This window comes from Cephus cinctus, unplaced genomic scaffold (genome assembly GCF_000341935.2).
Source record: "Cephus cinctus unplaced genomic scaffold, Ccin1 Ccin1_scaffold0717, whole genome shotgun sequence".
Taxonomy (NCBI): domain Eukaryota; kingdom Metazoa; phylum Arthropoda; class Insecta; order Hymenoptera; family Cephidae; genus Cephus; species Cephus cinctus.
Genome location: NW_014333336.1, coordinates 241,223 through 253,309, shown reverse-complemented (window position 1 = coordinate 253,309; position 12,087 = coordinate 241,223). Strand labels below are relative to the sequence as shown.

Sequence of the window (12,087 nt, the reverse complement as noted above, 5' to 3'; positions counted from 1 at the left end):
TTGGTCTAACTCCCACTTACCATGAGCTCGTACGCCTTTCTCGACGAGGCAGAAGAGAAATGAAAAATTGCCGGGTAATGCGCGCGACAAAGCTATGGCTAAGCGGGGACCGTGAATAACCGACTAACGCGGCGAATGTGCGAGCGAGAAAGGGAGGTGTGTTCGCGGCGTAAAATGGCGTGATGCTATTTAGATAGGGATCGTACTCGTGGTGAGTTATCGGCCGGACATAATTGTAATCTGGATGCTCGATCGTAAACGCTAGAAAATGAGTAAAGCGCAGTGAAAAACAAATATAGAAAAGACATACCAAAGAACTAGTGGACGAGCACAGGCGGAAGTCCTGGAATGTTTAAAGTTTATCCATGTAATTCGCCATGATAATCCTCCAACGATGGTTTTCAAATATGTATCGTAAAACGCTTCCGAACGACCGTACAGCAGTAACGTACGACAGTCGCAACCTGTGGCGCCACCCGACGGCCGTCCCCCGTAACCCGCTTTAATCCAGAACGTGCATTAGTTTTCAGTTAAATTAATACACAGTGTGTACCGCGCGCGTTGTGTCCCGTAGTCCAGGAAAATGTCCGTGGTACAATGGCTGCTTGAGTTCTCAATTATCGTGGAGGTTATTCGGCAGCCTTCGCAGCTTCGAATTATCGTTCACTCTACGCATGGCGAATAGACTGTAGAGTTCAGCCTGCGAGAGGTTCTACGAACTACGCTACAGTGTGTGCCGTATACGCTACTACCTAGGGTATACGCGTCTATGGTAAATCCGGTAGCCCCGTTGGATCCGGAATCTCGAGTCCAGGCTCGTTTCAAGGCGTTAAACGATTAACCGTGCCGGGATAATACGATTAAGCATTAAATTAAATGTAGCGTAGTTCTAGGCTGGATTAACCAGAACCGCGAGTGAACGAACCAACTAGTGAATATGTGTATCGGACGGAGATATTCCAGGTAACAGAGTCTGTATATCTACATGTAGTATCTATCATAGCGAATAACGTTTGAAAAAGCGTAACTCGATGTTTTAATTACTTTTTCCCATATCGATTGAATTTCACGTATTCGAGCCCGTAATATTTAATTATCGAAGCAGCAGATTGAAATCCGAACGGAATTCGATCGTTTGACGATCTCTCTTTCAATTTGTATTATTAGCGAGACACAAGGAAAAAGAGTGTATCGGAAATATCGCGTATATCGAGTGTATGAAATATATCGGGCGCGACGTACGGAGTGTCAAGAGAATTTACAACGAATGAGGTATAGAAGGGGAGAAACGAGCCAGAAAGTATCCGAGCGAGAGCGGGGAATCTATAAAGTTTACTCTCGTCCAACTATATTTGCAAAAGCTGTGCTCGACACTCACGGGCGCCCGACTCCTTTCTCGTAGGGAGGAGGAGGAGGAGGCCCCCCTCCTCGACCAATCTGAAGAAAATAAAAGAACCGAGAAGAGAATAAAGAAGGAGAGGAAGGAGGAGAGAATGAAAGGTCTGCCCAGACATAACAGACCCCTTTGCGTATTATCGGACCCACTGCTGACATCTTTTTCTATTTCTGTCGCCGTCTCTCTCCAGCCCTCTCTGTCTCGCTTCACCTATCTGTACGCTCTATCATTTCTTTTCACAGTCGATCCTGTTCGGCTGGCGTAGAGCGATCACCGTCTTCTCTACTTTTGAGCAATTTCAAATATTCATACCAGGACTCTGTGCTTTGATCGTCGAGACTGTTTTTCTTTTTTATTATTGCAAAAGCTTTTTTCTGCTTCTGCCTTAAAATTGATAACGCTACAAAGCAGCGATATACAGAATCGAATGCTCGTCTGTTTCAGTCGCTCGTTGAGCACATTCTTAGACGGCAACTGGGGCGTCGGCCGTTTGCACCGAGGTACAGTGTGACGCAGTTCGAGGCGGCACGGATCGCTGTGCTTCTGCGACTAGACGCGAACAATCGACAAGGACCGTAAAGGACGGCGGAGCGCAAGCGACTGGCAGGCACTGACTGGCTGACTGACTGCTAGTCCTAGAGCGAAGTGACGCACGTCGCTGCTTCGGGACAAAGGAGGCAAATTTCGCGACGGGCAGTCACAGTCCGTTTCCCCGTGAATCGAAATATCTCTCCAACTGAATTCTGATATCTCTGATGCTTCGAATAAGCTCGCTCTCTACGGCTGACAGAGGCTTCGCTATGGAAGCACTCGTGTCCCTTTTCGTTGTGGCGAAGGAAAAGGCGAAGGACCGTCGATGGTTTTTACATGAAACAAGGTGAGTTCAGCCAAGAGCTGTGCACAAGTATACACACAGTGCCGTGGTGGGTTATCTCGGTAAGCGTGCTCGAGAATTTGATAAGCAAGCCGAAGGGACCAAGACTTCTCTGTTTTTTCTCCCAGAGTGCATGGACGTAGGTGGTTCGTGGAGAAAAGTTTTTTTTAAATTTCACCAAATCGAAAAGGATCCGCGTACGTGCTGAAGGATCGAGGCAAACTTTACGAGCAATTTTCAAAGTAGTGGCCAGCTCCTCCCGGCTCATCCCGGTTACACGGTTTGGCTACTCGACCGGCCAAGAGAGTCACGGACCGTTTTACATCCAACCATAACATATATTTTCAACGTAGACGTAAAACTGGAATTGCGATCGTTTCCTCTGGTAGGAAAACCGGCAGAGGAGACGGGCAGGCGCGGAGGGTACAGCAACAGGGTAAAGTGAAGGGAAAATGGAAAAAGAATATGTCGGCGGACTATTGGCCAATTCTCGGGACAAGAATTTTCCAACTGGAATATCCCAGATACATATATATATATATACATCGTGTCATTTGACGTTTTCCAGAGCTACACTCCCGAACCGCCGAGCTTCGAGCACTGACTCGTTGCAGCATCCTGGCTGCGGGAAGGATGGCCAGTGAACCTCGTGAAAGATTCAGAAGATTCGAACGACCGTGGGAGCATCAAGGGGCCTCGGGAATTATTCAACCGTAACGTAGGATGGAAGTAAAGTAATGCGGGAAATGCCCGGAAAACTAGAGGCGATCCCGGCTAATGGAGAAACGCGGTGCAATTGCAGCGTGCAGCGCAAACTGCAACGGCCATCCGACAATGCACCGACCATTTCAACCTTCTTATCCATAAGCGTGAATTCAGTTCACTTTCCTAAACGCTGCCACTTTCACGAATAAGTCAGTCGAATTGTTCGCTCAAGCGCTCATTGCTTTTTCTTCCTCGAAACTCGATGAAACAAAATTATAAGACTCCAGCCTCCACTCGCCCTTCCGAGTCAGGATTAATTTCGAGTTTTCGCGTACGTATAGAAGCACCACTGTAACTACCTGAAACTGTAACCACGTGGGGCGTTGCGAAACTTAGTTGCGGCAATATCGGGTGTGTGACTTTCTATAGGGTGGACTTGAAGAACGAAACAAAAAAAAATATTCAAGTGCAGTATGAAAATATTTTCAACTAAATTGTCCCTGATTCCACCCCTCCCCCTCCCCCACACCTCCCCACCCTCACCACCTCATACCCCGGTTCGAAACTCCGTCAAGCACTTCTCTACCTTCTCCCACTTTCTTCCCCACAGGGAATTTTGTTCCGCTAGCGAGGAATTCCAAAAAATCAAACTTTCCTCGAGACAACTCCACTTGCCACCAAAGGCCACTTTTGATAATTGCATCTGAGCGATGCCCTCACTAAGGTCAATGTGTATAATGGATATTGGACCGAGACTCGTAGCACAGCGGGTATAGGGTGAGCTTGCAATTGCAAAAGCAAATAGCCATTGCAATTCCTATGTTTCTATGTAGCAGCATTGCAGACCCCGTATGCCAATCACGTAGGTGGGTACGTCCACCTTGTATAGCACCCTGTGTGTGTATTCAGCTAAACGGGCGCAGCTTTTTGCACGCGTCTCCTAATTGTATGGAATTTCACTTAGCGCCGGCGTTTTAAACGGAATTTCATTGGGCGTACTTTGTCAGAATTAGCGCCTAAATCTCATAGGTGAATATTTGAAGGATACTTATACGGCTATAGATGTCAACGGAATCGAAAGGCCAATATCCGTTTCTATTTACGTGCTAATTAAGTACGTCTTTCATCAGCAAAAAGAGCATCGCGACTCTGGAGACGCCTGACGAGACTACGGAGATCGTGCTAATTGCGTCTATCTACGACGTAGAGCCCAGCGGAGCGTACGAGTGACGCGTGGCGCATCAGGGTGCAAGGTAGTAATGATTATTGAAAATAATGAAAGAAACTCTGGTAAACACCTTGCGGAATAGAGTCCCGTCACTAGGGGCCATTCTGTGGTAAGTAAAAGTACATCCAGTGGCGGCAGAAGAAAGCTCATAAATCTATAGGAGGAAAGTGGCCGAGCGACCGAGCGTCTAAAATGCATTAACCAGGCAGGCGGGCGGGCAGGCGGGGGGAGGCAAGTAAGGAGGTTCCGTTAGGGGAAACGTGTGTGAGGAAGAGAGAGGGAGGCAAAGTGGGCCAGAGGGTGTTTCGCGTAGAGCGGGTATTCGGGAAACAGGCAAGACGGTGGTAGAGAAGGTTAGTGGCGTGTGGTTGTGCTGAATATATTTACTGGCTGCGGGAATTTCGCATAAATTCTGACCTACATGTGTAAAACTCGAGCACTCAACATCCGACGCCTTGGTCCCGGTCCCGTGTTCCGGCCTCGGGCAACGACCATCCTCTGTTAACCTAACCCCTGGCAGCGCCCTAACAGCCCTCGAACCGTAACTGTACGAACGAACCGACCCCGTTTATGCAGAAGCGAGATGCCGCGGCGGCGCCTTTCTCTCTCGGCTCTCTTTATAAGTCCTCAAATATCTCCATTTGGCGTCTCTCTCGCTCCGTAAGTACGTGGCAAACGATAGACTGCACTCCGAGGATCCCACGAGTGCAGTAACATCCTCGGACACTCTGCCGCATTCGATCCGCCCGTAATTAACGTTCCCACCTACGTTGCATTAACGAATCCCTCGGGACGATTTGGAAATTTCAAATCTCCCGCCTTTCCGGAGCCAAGCAGCCGGGACAACTGTCCGACGCAGAAAGCCGCAGCGGATGCACGCAGGGCAGTCGTTAGGCGGGATCCTTCATCCGTGTAAAAGAGCCATGTCGAGCATCTCCTGGTATTCCTGTGGCCATTTCACCCTCCAGCCCCCTCCAACCCCCTCCAAGCTTCAGAGTCCCTTGCACCTTCCGGAGGCTGCATGCCGCAGGTAACGTTAAGCTCAGCTATTTATTACACAACCTAGTTAAGAGTTCGTTCGGGATAGTTAAGAATTAATGAAATTGACGCGAGAGACTCGGCGTCCCGTTCCGGCGTGGTTGCCGACGCCGGGCGTCGCGTTGACATTAAACTTCCAGAGGGTAAATGGCGTCGGCCGAGATCAACGCCGTCAAGGGCAATATGAAACCTGAAGGTCTTTCTCCAGGGACGAGTCATTCGTTCCCTTGTAGCCTTGACCCTTGGGATGCCGTCAAGCCTGAGTTTAAGGGTTGTTTCACTGTAGCCGAACCTAACGCCTTTGACCTTCGCCCCTACACGTCCTTTTTTCCCATACTAAAAAAGAAAAACCGAACCGCCCTACGTATATCAGACTGATGACTTTCACTCGAGCAGGAGTTATTTCGTTCTGTCTATATTTTTCACTCTCCACGTGTCTCCCGTATGAGAATCGATTTCCTCACGTTTTAATATACCGCGTGACCCCCGTTGTTCGTCGACCCAAGCTGCGCAATTTTTTCTATCAATTCCAATATACGGACCCAGCGAAAATACGGATCGAGGCGAATCGATCGACGCTGTCGATACGAGAGTCTCGTATCGGCGACGAGGCGTCCACTTAGGAAAAGTGCTAAAAATGATTTAAACGTCGCCCACCTAGAGAGAGCGGAGTGCAAGAGTGCAGGAAGTGCAGGAGAAAAAGGTAGGGCAGTTTAGTCGAATCGAATCCGACCTACGTACACCGAAGGTGCAGTTCGTTTTGTTAGTCGTACGCGAATGGCTTGGAAAATCCATGAGCGATACGTGCTTCCGGAGTAAAACATCGTGGAATTCCAGGTCTGAAGTGCATTACCTTAGAAACAGGTCAACCATCGAGAACGTTTTATACCGCCGACCTCTTGTACCAGCACCGCGATAGTTTCCAACACGTTCCTTCGCCGAGTATTTTCAGACTCGTCTTTCCTCCTGAAATTCCCTTCCCGGTCCGTTTCTGTAAAACGACGCTGGGTCCTGGACCAAGGGAGGTTCGCATTTAGCGAAGGATCCATAGAGGTCCTGCACTCGGATTTCGAAAGGCGGACCCACCCCAGGAGCCCAGGCTCCCGACGGCTCTTCATCCCTTATTCCAGAATTGCTCGGACAAATTGATATAGATCGTCGAGCAAAGTGCCAACCTCCTCCCGTGGCATTGCCGGCGATACTGAAATTGCTCCGGCATTCGTACCAACCGTAGACGGGCGAATCATAGCTTCGAAGTGGCTACTCCTTTTTTTCTTGCCCCTTGGGTCCCGGGGCTCCTGTCGCTCGATATTTTTCTATTTACGGCGGATCCGCGCCTGCGGCTATGCGTCTGGTGCAAGGTGTGCATACGTCGTCCGTGGAATCGCCTGTGCCTCCTGGACCCAAACAATTCTCCATCGGCACGGTTCCGGACGACGGTCCTCTCTTCAGGGCCATAGAGAACTGCCTTCGATGCTCCACTTCCTGTCTTCGGGACCCTGGCAAAAGCATCCCCCGGAGATCCTCGTTATTTCGGGACCGAGAATTCTTCCTGAGAATCGCCAAAAGGGCTGCAAGAGGAGAAAGGATGCACTTTCCGAGAAGAGTCTTATTCGATTTTACGTTTAAGTCCAGAGGCAGGGACAGAGGGGCTGCTGGAAAACCTACTGGGGGAAACCTGGTAAACTCGTGGGAACCAGCTGGGTGTAGGGGTGTGACTGTGAGTGCCAAGTGCCGAGTGAAGATTTCCTTTAGAGGTTTCGAAGCTAGTCCTACAGTCTGACCCACTTTTCAATTGCTAGTGAATTTCGCTCGAGTGCCCCAATATATCGAGTTACACCTGTATACCTATATACGTATGATCTAACACGTCATAGACGGACGCATTAATTTTTTCTTCTCGTGTAAAACCGGCCTCGACCGTCCCCATGGGCTGCGGCTATTATATTGGCTTAGATACACATGTAGGCATTTAGGTTGCTCACGGCTATTCTCTGCTATCTATACTGGGTGCAAGCTAACACGGCTACTAAGCACCTGGATACCGGATACCAGATACTAGATTAGAATGCAGACCCTGAGAGGGTATATTATCGCGACTATGATTATTATTGATTTCACACTCTTATAACGTATGCGCGTCTGTCGTGAGCTGGGAGAATTAATACGAGTAAAACACGCCAGGCAATGTTTCAAAAGGCCTAACAGCCAGTTGTCAAAATGCGAGGGCTGCATATCGGCCGAACGCTTGGATAGTACAAATGGCAATTTAATTTATTGGGCTAACAACCCCCTGCCGATGTTTTTGCGACTGGACAGTGGGTGGGTGGGACATTTTCCAATTTGCAGCCCGCGCCAATTATACCATCGCGTGGGAAAAGCATCGAGCTTGGGGGATGACCTTTTTTTTTTGGAACGACTATTTTTTTTCCACCCTCGCGCCATCCGATGCAGAATGATCTCGTGCCGATCGGCTTGTTCATCCAGTCAAACGGTCACCAGTTGTCGCGATCGAGTCTCGTCGCCCCATCATAGCGATATCCCACGAGGATACTTTCATGGGAATTGGGAAGCTCCAACTGCGCTACGCGTAAGCTCCATGCTACACGCGTTTCAATACGAAAAGTCGATTCTCAAAAATTTTCAATCCTCCGTTTCAGCATCGTCTGCAGTTCGCACCGCCGACTGACTTTGCCCGAGGACGTCCCGAGTCGACACCCAAACACCTTGGACTATAATTTTCAATTGGATATTGAAGATCGTACCCAAAAAACTTGTACGGCACAGCGAAGAAAGTGTATTTTCATGAAGACGATAATATGGAAAATTATTTGTTAAATGAAGAAGACTGAAACTGGGTGGAAAAAGGATCATAACAAGTCTGACTTGTCTCTGGTCGTATCCACTGCGGATGAGCAGGTCGGACTGCAAGTGGAAAGAGGAACAGGGACGTTGAGAACGGTTGGTACCAGATGGAAGAAGCAGAATCCAGATGCAGCATTCCGGGTGAGGGTGGGTCTGGAACCGAAGAGCATCGTAAGGAACGGAGCGAAACGAGGTGAATGGATGTAAGGGAGGAAGTAAGAAGCACCGATTGACATTCCAGGAAGACGCTGCTCACGGGTTTCCGGGGTTAGAATAACGTTCCTAGGATTTCGAGTATTTACTTCGCAGTCGGCTAAATCCTGGATGGCTCGATGGGGGGGGTGGAAGCGAAGAGGAAGGGAACGGAGGCAAGCAAGGTAAAGACAAGGGTAAAGAAGGGAGGCGCGAGCCAAGAAGGGGGATGCGTGTTACGTTTATGAAAGAAGTCGGGAAATTCTTTAAATTCGCTCGAGCGAAATTTCTAAGACCTCGGGTAAGGGATGACGAAGAAGCGAGGACGATCCTATCGGGTAGAGATGGCTCTGAGCTTTGCCAATTTTTCGTAAGACCTCCGTGAACTCGCAGTTCGCGTTATTTCGAGAAATTTTTATTTTTCGACTTCTTAAGGGGATGAAGAAAAAAAAATTTACTCGAAAACAGCATGTTAGCCACCCCTCAGGGAGAAAGTGCTCGGATCGATTACTAAGGGACATTCGAACCTGGGGTGAAGTGCAGCCAGGGTAGAAACGGCGATTGGTTCGATGCTCCCTTTGTCCTTAATTGGAGACGGGGAGGGTAAGAGGGAAAAAATGCATTACACGCTATATCCCCCCCCACCACCCCCCCTTCCAACCATATTGCCCATACCTCTCGCTTCCGCGTCTTCCCTTTCATCGAATCCCCTCTTTTGTTTCTCACTCCGGCCGCTTTTCTTATTCCTTCCTCGTCTTTCTCCGAAGAGAACGGAGCAAGCTCATGCGTCTCTCATTTTTCGTATTTCCTTCTTGCGCACGTATTGTTTGTTTATGAAATTATCCACGACCCAATTGGCTCGACTGGCTGGTAGCTGGCGGCTGGTGGTTCTGGCATTGCGATGCGATTCCCTGGCAGCCGCAGCCGAGTCGCAGGCGAAATGCGGGTTCGTCCCAAGGAAAGAGGAAGAGGAAGAGGAAGCGAGGAAGCGGGACGGCAGCGCCACGAGCCAATAATTCGAGCTAGCGCGGCGGCCGGCGAGAGTGTGAGAAATCGAAAGGAACGAAGGTCCGAGGAGAGGCTGGAGGAAGAAAACAAGTGTCAAAGAGAAATGGTGAAAATTCATTTGGTTCCCGCTGATAGTGTAGGCCGTATTTCTCTAGAGCTATACAGTGCGCAGCATATTCCGCGAGGTATAACAATGGGTGGGCGTTTACATTTTGCGACTGGGTTCAAATTCCGGATCCCTCCGCTGCGTCTCGGCTTTCCTATGGAATAAATGTCCTCTTCCCTCCGGTGTACATTAAAGCACACGTTCGCGACAGAACTCGGCGTGAACCGTATTTTACGTCACGGAACAAACCGCATAAAGGAAATTCGATTATTGGCTGCTCATTTGCTATGCTCAGCCGCGTCGAGTTTCTAACTCTGTTATAACACACTCGATACGTCTGGAAGGGAATTTATATAAAATATCCCCGAGAACCACGTGTCTCACGGACGTAAAAGGGGCTAAGGCTGAACCAGGAGGGTATACGCGGAAAGACCGACAAGCAAGTGAAACTCTACTGGTAGCGGAGATACTGTAATATTTCAAGGATCGATAAGATCATTTGAAATCTGGCGAAAGGGTTACGTGCACGGCCGGACGTTACTTCCCAACGGTCCCTCCCTGCCTCTATAGAACGACAAAGTAAAGGCGCCTTTCCACGAGTAACGGCGAACCCACCTACTGTAACAGCTCGCGCGGACCTTGGATCCGAACCCAGTGGTGGTTCGAGTAATGGCAGTATTTTTTAATTTTCCTAATGCATCCTGATGTTCCTCCTGGAAGACACGTGTGGCCGAATCGTTCAAAGAGACTCGAGGTGCACGAGACTGCTGGGATACCGGAGAGAGCCAGAGCTCTGGCTTTGAGATTCAGAGCGAATCCCAAAGGGCTACCCGGTCGATGAGCTTGACTCATTAGTCAATTTCGTAAATCGGCCCTGGCTTGTCGCGGGCACGTGTTCCCGGGGTGCAAGTACCAGGACAAAAACATTTGACTCCTGGTCAGAGCAAGCTCAGGGGGCGAAAGACACGCCACGAAGGGGATGAACGATTTGACGTCGTTAATCTCTCGAAAAGTTGGCATTGTTCGCGAGCCCAGGATCAAGCATGCAGGGGAATCGACCTTCCGCTAATTTAACCCGGAGGATGTGTGATGGACCACCCACCACCCCCCGTAGCGAGCCCTGGCCAAAGTGGAGCAGAGAGGTGGCCCAGCCAGTGGACGAGCCTGAGGTGGAACGAAGGGAAGTCTTGATGGTCTTCCAAGGAACTCCGGGCCATTCTCCGATGGACCAAGGAACAAAGCAACTATTTCGATTCTAAATGCGCCGCAAAACCGCTAACGCAAAACCACCCCACTGAGCGTTCGCTAATGTCCGGGCAACTCCCACCCTCAATCCACACCCGGACGGCCGTTGGCTCGTTCGCCGGAAACGAGCGCCGGTTAGCGCATTAACATTATAAATATAGCTACGGCCCTGCCCCCAGCACCCCCCCCGCGGAACCCCACCAGATTCATAGCCGACGGGGTGCGCTTCGCAATTGCAGATATTTCATTGTTACGCCTCGAGCCATAACCCGTGGCGCGTAGAACCCGTACCTGTTTGACTTGTCACCCCCCTTTGCTTCCACCGGGTACCCAGCATCTTCCGACTTTATCGTCTTCTTCTTATTCGCCCCGGTTCGCTCGGCTGTCCAGTATTTTCCACTTTCCCAGTTTCCTTTGGAAATACTTAAAAACGTGCGCGTGAAATACGTCATCGACGCGAGCAGCGAGCTGATCTCAATTTTACGCCCCTGGACCAGGTCCGTCTCGTTCCCCTCGGAACGACCCAGTTCCTGGCGAACTGAGCTTGCGAATAATTCGCCAGGCGCGCGACAGCCGAGACTTCGACGTTCTGCAGCGACTGTCCCGTGTACGGGATGCTGCCGATTAAGCATAATAATTAATAACCCCATTCGGACGGGTTAGCCAACCTCAGCCTGCTGGACCTGCCAGTGGACGCAGTCGGAGATACAGCCGGTGAGTTGAACATTGGACGAAGCTGCCTTGTCGAGCGACTAAATTTAGTCCGAGTCTCGGATGTTGTGATGAAACCTTTAAGGCTGGTGTTTTTTTTTTTTTTTTGGCAATATTTATATGGTGCCTTTGTATTCGGCCTCGTGACTTCGTTATAAGTGACTTTTTCAAGGATCCTCCCAGACATCGAAGGGACGACACAGCATCCCTCGTGCGATAAGCGAGAAGAGCATCTAGCCCCGGGAGCTACGATTAATCATTGAGCTTTGACAAAGTGGTAATTAAATGCAAGTAAAAAGAGGCTGAGCTTCATCGTGGAGCTAGAGGGGATCGAGATGCATCTTTGTCCCTTCGGTCTACCCATCGAGCCAGTCACAGCATCCCTGCAACGGCTCTTCCTTCTCTTCCATTTTCTTCTTCCACTTCATCTTCTCCATCTTCGCCTCTCTCCCTCCTCACCTCCTTCTTGTCCCTTTGCTGCTGGCAGGAGCACCCGAGAAAAAGCCACCGTCCTCATAACCATTGCGCAAGTTTTCCTCGCTTTACCGCGCTTAATGGATTTCTTTAAGCCGCCGCAATCTGCCTACCTGCTGCGTGAGCTCGGATCGTTTTTGCGAGCTTTAGCCGCTTGGCAAATATCCGCGAGAAGCGAATTCCCAGCGAAATATTATAACGAGGAAGTTTGAGAAGACGGAGTAGCAGGGGGCGGGTGGGACGTG

General features: G+C 49.8%; 1 protein-coding gene and 1 long non-coding RNA gene across 3 annotated transcripts in view; one reads left to right on the top strand and one right to left on the bottom strand.

Annotated features, from left to right (window-relative positions):
• LOC107270304 (hemicentin-1) overlaps positions 1 to 12,087 on the bottom strand; it is an 87,768-nt gene that overhangs the window by 70,307 nt on the left and 5,374 nt on the right. The window lies entirely within an intron of this gene.
• LOC107270305 lies at positions 282 to 3,446 on the top strand. Its single transcript, XR_001538292.2, has 3 exons — positions 282 to 963; positions 1,841 to 2,273; positions 2,839 to 3,446. It is a non-coding gene; the product is annotated as an uncharacterized LOC107270305 (long non-coding RNA).